Source organism: Crocuta crocuta, unplaced genomic scaffold (genome assembly GCF_008692635.1).
Source record: "Crocuta crocuta isolate KB4526 unplaced genomic scaffold, BGI_CrCroc_1.0 scaffold397, whole genome shotgun sequence".
Classification (NCBI taxonomy): domain Eukaryota; kingdom Metazoa; phylum Chordata; class Mammalia; order Carnivora; family Hyaenidae; genus Crocuta; species Crocuta crocuta.
The window spans coordinates 616,583-623,951 of record NW_027527387.1 but is presented as its reverse complement, the minus strand read 5'-3'; the positions used below and the strand labels follow the sequence as shown (position 1 = coordinate 623,951).

The 7,369-nt window shown below is 33.5% G+C and overlaps 1 long non-coding RNA gene and 1 pseudogene across 3 annotated transcripts in view; both read right to left on the bottom strand.

Annotated features, from left to right (window-relative positions):
• LOC144221685 (guanine nucleotide-binding protein G(I)/G(S)/G(O) subunit gamma-5 pseudogene) overlaps positions 1-4,175 on the bottom strand; it is a 27,810-nt pseudogene extending 23,635 nt beyond the window's left edge. Inside the window, exon 1 of the transcript XR_013332144.1 lies at positions 4,136-4,175. The product of XR_013332144.1 is annotated as a guanine nucleotide-binding protein G(I)/G(S)/G(O) subunit gamma-5 pseudogene (transcript). The remainder of the gene's footprint in view (positions 1-4,135) is intronic.
• Positions 4,176-5,227: 1,052 nt separating this feature from the next.
• The window catches only part of LOC144221846 (uncharacterized), a 154,841-nt gene continuing 152,699 nt past the window's right edge, over positions 5,228-7,369 (bottom strand). For both annotated transcript variants that reach the window (XR_013332205.1, XR_013332206.1), the window contains exon 5: positions 5,228-5,385. This is a non-coding gene — a long non-coding RNA (uncharacterized LOC144221846). The remainder of the gene's footprint in view (positions 5,386-7,369) is intronic.

Genomic DNA, 7,369 nt, shown 5'->3' with positions numbered 1-7,369 from the left:
AAGTAAAGTAAGACCTCTTTGTCCAGAGGGATACCTGGTATGGACAAAACCTTACTTTTCAAGATTATCTTCAGGGGAAAAAACAAAGAAGTTAGTCAATAAAGGCCTTGCAATTTTGGCGGTTTTGGTCTAGCAAGGCTCAGCAAGATAAGAAGATGTACAAGAGGCCCAGAGCAGACAAAGTCTCAACATCTCATCCCAATATAAAAGTAATTTACCAGAAAAGAGAAAAGATGCCATTCTGCTAATGCAGCAATCACAATGAATCAAGGAATTCCTGCTTTTATTTCTTTTTTGACTTCTGCAATTCCCAAGTTTCTTTGTCATATCAATTCATTTTAAAGCATTCTTTGTTTAGTCACCTTAGAAAAACTTTTAAGACTAGTTTTAGATTTACACAAATGTTGCTTACAATCTAGCTATATAGGAGAAAGGCAATAAACAAGATGATTTCAAATTGGGATTAAGTGATGGAAAGAAACGAAGCAGAATGATCTGGACTAGTAGAGGAACTTAGGTAGGGCAGTCTGGAAATAACTCCCTGAAAAGGAAATATTAAGGAAATGTCCTTAAAGATTTTTAAAAAATCAGCTGTTATAAAAAAGAAAAAAAATAGGAAAGAACTTTTTAGGTGGTGCTACAACAACAAAATCCAAAAGCTCGGAAAACCTTGAATGTTTGAGAAACAGAAATGAAGCAGAAATGACTTTGTCATATTTGAGGAGTCAAACGAAAGCTAGTCAGCAGTGTTGTAGTAGAGTGAGCAAGGAAGAGAAGTTCACAAGATAATAGGGACAGGTAGACAGGGTGAGATGTCACAGGGCCTATGAAGCTATGGTAACATTTGATTCTATTCTAAGTATAGTAAAAAGAATTTTGAGCAGAGACATTAAATGATGACCTTTACTAAATGATCCTTGTAGGGAGAACAGACTAAAAGCAAGAATAAAAATAGAGACCAGCTACAAGGCTACTGAAGGAATCCAGACAAAAGCTGATGGTGGCTTTTATGAGAGTGGTAGCAATGAAATGAAGTGTAATATTTATTACATATCAAAGATAAGATTAAAAGAACTCACTGGAAAGGGAAGAGCTCAATCAAAGATGATTTTTTTGGTTTTGGTGTTTTTTTGGGGTTTTTTTTTTTTGGATAGACGGTAATTGAAATGAGAAGATAAAGAACAGATTTGGGTGTTTTAGACATGTTAGATTTGAAATATTTAAGAGAAATCTAAATGGAATTATTGAGGAAGCTATTGAATAAAGAATATTGGAGCTCTGAAGAAAGATTTGCATTGGAAAGATATTCTGGAAACCTTAGGCACATAGATAATATTTAAAGTAATGGTGATTAATGCGATCACCTAGGAAGGACATGTTATTCATGAGGAGGAACCACATTTGGGGGTCTAGTAAGGAGCGCCAACAAAGAACATGCCTAAAGAGTCAATAGAAGAAGCAAAAATAAAACCACAAATGGTTGATGTCCTCACAACTAAGAAAAGAATGAAGAGGGGTCTTCTGTATCTAATGTTACTGAAAGTTTCTAATTTTTTCAACAACCTAGAGTTCACTGGGGCCCTAGACAAAAAACAATTTCAATGAAGTTGTGGAGCCAGAAGCTGCAGTGTAATAAATTGAAAAGCCACCGTAAGAGAATCACCAATAGTTCTTACCTCTTTTCATCTTTTTGTGTACTTCATATGAACTTTTATGTTTTCTACTATGTTTGAAAATTTCTAACTTGGTGCCAATACTACCATAGTGAATATTAAAATTAGAAATCTATGATAAATTATTTAATTTCAAAATGCTCTCTTTCTGATAATTCTATTTTTTCCTTTGGTGAATTTTATAATTGTAAATTAAAAGGGATGTTCATGGAGGCCACTTAAATTTTATTCTATTTCAATGAGATACTATATTTTAATTAGAATGTTGTTTCTTCCTGCAAGGGGGAAAAAGTTGTAGTAAATTATTCTGAAATCTAGCCAATCTGAAATTCATAATCACTTCATTTGCATGAAACTAAAGCAAATATTTTGGTATGTTAAAAAAAGTCATTTTTACTGTTAGTAAAGAAAGCAATAAACTAATGCTGAGATTAATCAAGAGCAGAAAAGAAAATGAAACATTTAATCAATGTCTAGTGTTACTTTAATGTGAATTATTCCAAAGTGATTGAGATCATGTGAACCAAAAACTGGAGAATATATTCTTGGTCTAACAAAATCAGAATATTGTACACTGCTTTACGAGGATATACTAATAATGGTTGTCTCTTTGTCTTGCTGATAGGACAATAATGGGATGGTTAGAAGCAGTGGCTCTCTGAATCTCCTGTAGAGAATGGAATGGAATCCTCATCACTCTGCCATTTTATCTTGTATAAACCTAAACCTCTTATTTAATCTTTCTGAGCCTCAGTTTCTTCAGTTAAAACAAGGATTGATTTTTTTAATGTAATATCTACATCATAATATCTACGTCATAGAATCACTATGAGAATAAAAGTTCCTGGCTCAGAGTAAATACTCAAGCATCCTATCACTTCTCATTTTATCCTACATCAGAGTGTTGGCAGTCGCTGTTTCTTCCACCTGGAATACCGTTCTCCTTACTTCTCAGTTTTGCCTGCTTACTAATGTATCCTTATGCCAGCCTTGCCTGTCCCTCTCGTACTGTAGGAAGTCCCTCAGTTACACAATCTCTTAGCATCCTGTGCTTTTTCTTCATAGAGTTTATCACAATTAGAATTATTGGGGGGATTATTTGTTTATTGTCTGCTTCATCACTCTATTTTTTACACTGTCTAGCACATTATTGGACATCTAGCAGGCATTTAATAAATACTTTTGAGAAAGTGAGTGAATTGGAATTTCATTACAGGAAAGGACAAAAGGGATAATTCAAAGATGATTCCAAGATTTCTAGACTGAATAATCTTGTCATTAATAAAGAAAGCAGTAGATAAGGAGGAAAGATAATGAGTTTCTGTTTTAAATATGTTGGAATGAAAGTACCTGAGGGGCACCCAAGGGAAGATACTCAGGAAAACAGTTGAAAGTATGGTAAAAGATAAGAACTGAAGATAAACATTTAGAAGTCCTTATTCCTTATGTGGTAGGTTAGTCTTAAAGATAGCCGGGGGAGACTAAAAACAATATCCTAGAGAAAACAATAAAGTACACCAGTAGAGCTGTGTGATGGTTTACTTTTGTATCAACTTATTTAGGCCATGGTACCAGGATACTTGATCAAACAATTCTAGATGTCCCTATAAAGATATTTTTTAGATAAGATTAACATTCAAATCAGATTGCCCTCCATAACATGAGTGGGACTCATCCAATCAGCTGAATACCTTACTAGAAAAAAAAACTGACCTCCCCAGAAAAAGAGAGAATTCTGCCAGCAGACTGCATTCTGACTGAAATTGCAAATCTTATTCTCCAGCCCCCTGGCCTACCCTACAGATCTTGGATTTGCCAGCCTGCACACTTTCATGAGCCCATTCCTTAAAAAAACAAAACAAAACAAAACAAACAAAACACACACACACACGCATACCAACCTAAATATGTATCTATAAATCTACATTTCTCTTTTTCTGGAGAACCCTAACTAATACAAGCTGATTGAAAAAGAGTAAAAGGGATAGTTGATTTAACATGATTCCAAATCACAAAAGAAGCAGAAAGTTCTGCTTTAAAATATTTAAAATTTAAAATATTGACAAAGAATTCTCTATGGCCTTTCTAAAAAATAAATTATGATTTTCTATGCACATTTATCTATACTTAAAGTGTTCTTACTGTTACTGCTTTTTAGATCATTTAACATACATTGGCTTAATCTCTCAAAATTATAAAGCATTATAAAAAGCATGAGCAACAGTATTAACAGTAAATAGAATTGTGATTGCTCAAGAAGCAAGTCGTTTCAGATGCAAAATGGCATTTGTAAACTTTAATTTTAACCTTTTGGATAGATTACTGTGGTTCTGAATTTTGAAATGGTGATGTTATGTTTCTGTGATATTACTATGTAGTTTCTGTGACGCGTCTTTCATGAAAACAGAGGAAAAAAAGAAAGTGTTAATTTAGGTATTAGTTTAAACTGATGAAATACTTACTCGTAACTCTGCAAGCCTCAGGCCAAAACTAGCAAGAATCCTGATGACCAAAATAGAAAGTACTTCGTAACAAAATCCGTAATATGAAGATAAACTGGACAGCAAAGCCAGTGATGGAGATGATCTCAGTTCCATTCAGCCAGCAAACAAGAAATGTTGAGTCCTAAGGTCTTTTCTGTGCCTGCTGTCCCAGATTTCAACACAAAGAAGTGTGAATATGGTAAAACACTGTAGGACTGAACACTAATAACCATCTACTCTGATTCCTTTCTGTTGCTATAGAGTAAACTAATATTTCAGAGAGGTTATGTGAATAATCAAAGATCATACAGGCATGATCTTCAAAAATATCTTCAAAAATAAAAGATATTATTAGCTGATCTTTAACAAAGCAGTTTTATGCTACAAAAAAACAAATTCAGGTAATCCCACAAAACTGGAAGAATTTATTGAACACAAGGTATTAGATCTAGAGCTCTAGTGCTCTGACTCCAGTCTAATGAATGACTCTAGTCCAATCATAAATGAATGAATATCATTTTCTACTTCACAAAAGATTTATAATATTTTATTTCTTCTAATTTTACAACATCCTGAGGTAAGATATGATGATTCCCTAAAGTCGCACAATTTGTAAGAGCTGAATGAAACTCAGGTTTTCTGATCTTTTTAGCATCCTTCGTGACACACTCATAAGGTCGTACAATGAATCCATATGATAGGATAAGACCTCAGGCTTGAGCAATGTAAACAAGAGGTTAACTTTCTGACTGACTTGATAAGAACCTCCAGCCAGTTTTATCATTTTGGTTTTGGAGTCTTCCAACACCATCAAACTTTAACCAGCAAAAGCCAACCCTTTGTGTTCATGATTTATAAGAAACTAAGAAGTAACATATTTTTAAAATAGCAATGGCTAAAGGCAAAACAAAATATGTGTAATTGAAGCACATGTTTATTATAGCATTCAAAACCTCATTCCAGGTTATTAGGGAATATAAATTCATTATTTTAATTTTTTTATTTAATTTAAATTCTTTCCTTGGTTCCTAATGAAGCAATAAATCCTTCAGGACCAGGCATACCCACAGATTGTGACACATAGCTTTCAGACTCACATAGCATTCTGATAAATCCGTCAGTATGTGCAGTGATGACAGATGTGATAAAGAGATCATTGTGGCTCTCACTGCCTATATTTTATTGTTTGTTACAGCCATCTTCTATTTCTGGAAAACATTCCCAGCTGCCTGCAGCAGAGCAAAGAGCCAGAGTTGGAAAAATATGTTGTTTTTCTCACAGTTTATAACCTAACTTGCCTACCACTAATTATGCAATATAGATAGGTAGAAATAATACTAGAAAACATGTCTTGAATACTTGTTTCATTATCTGGTTTTATTATAATAACTTTATTTCTGATCTTTCTTAGTTCAGGGTTCTGGAAGACCCATTAAAAATGTTTTCTCTGCAGTGTTTTATATAACCTTTTGACATTTTCTTCTTATACCAGTCATGGCAATTTTTGAAGTCTATAAATAGGGAGGTTGAGAGAGAAGAAGTGGACACATTAACCCCGTGTACATTTGGAGCCTGATGATCAGATTCAAGGTGGGAAGGTTATATCAATACCTTGGTTTTTATTTTCTTTTGAGGATATACTGTGAGATAACTAAAGTATTCTGGGTGCATCCTGTATCTATCTTAACTATCATATATGAAATGCATTTCATATATAAACTATTTACAACTGATATAAAAATAATAGTGAATTGTGTTCTTTTGCATGAATTTCTGAGGACAATTTCAGCTGCTTTCAAAGCCCCAAAGAATTTTCTTAGTGGTTGGTATGAACTGCAATTATTTTACACTTTTTGAGTGACAAAGAAGATGTAAATGACACAAAACCTTGTACTTCTACAGAACTAACCCTAGTTCATTAATTATCATTGTTATTTTATATGTCTATGTTTTAATTATTTTACCTTGTATAAAATGACAAAAAGCACTGTAATAATTTGCTTTACATATTATTTTAATTTATTTATAAAGCTTATAAATTTCATAGTATAATAGAGACCATTTCATAAATAACCTATAAATCTAATATTCATCAATAGTTAAAAGCCTCTAGGGGCGCCTGGGTGGCTTAGTCGGTTAAGCGTCCGACTTTCACTTAGGTCATGATCTCGCGGTTCGTGGGTTCGAGCCCCGCATCGGGCTCTGTGCTGACTGCCAGCTCAGAGCCTGGAGCCTGTTTCAGTCTGTGACTCCCTCTCTCTCTGACCCTCCCCTGCTCACGCTGTCTCTCTCTCTCTCTCCTAGAAATAAAACATTAAAAAACTTTAAAAAAAAATAGTTAAAAACCTCTAAGCACTCATCCTTTACCAGAACTATTCTCAACTTTGAAAATATGTTGCCTGTCTTGCCCACCATTTCTTACAAGTAATATGTGATCAAACAAATGCTAGGAAGAAAAATAATGAAGCAAAATACTTCATACACTGATCAGCCCTAATTAAAAAGTGACTATCATAAGAAATATATTAGTTGAAAATTCATATCTATTATTAGAGTAACCTCTGACTATCAAATGCTCATCAAAGATCATTTTTACTCATATAGGAATGGTATATTTTTGTACATCTTCTAAGTAGTCCTTCTGGATAAATGTATTATGATAGAAGATATCCATAATGATGTTTTATAGAGAAAGTTTGATGTTTAACATTAACTGACAGTCGTACATCAAAAAATAGGTGGAGAAGCTAGAGCAAAGAGGTTTACTGAGTGTACCATTTAAACCATTTGAACTGCCGCCTTGACTGATGGAGTAGGCATAACCTAGATTAGCAAAGCTACATCAAACATCACTGTTGTGGTGGAAAATAGAAGACATTTCCATTAAACTGGAGGTCTGTAGTCATGTAAGTGTCTTTAATACCAAAAATAACTGATAAATTAATTGTATGAAAGACTCCTATCTAAAATTAAGATGAGACCAAAAAATGCGGCTTCTTATGCATTTAAAATAAATTCTTCAGTGCCAAACTGAGGGCAAGAAAGAAACTGATTACTAATTTGAACTCCAAAAGAGGCTATCATTTAATATTCTCTAATAGGTTTTATTCCTCCAAACCAACTGTATAATATGTTGTAATCATTTCAAATGTAGCATCTAAAAATTTTCAAGTCAAATAAACTTGTTACTCTTCTTAGATTTATAAAACAATG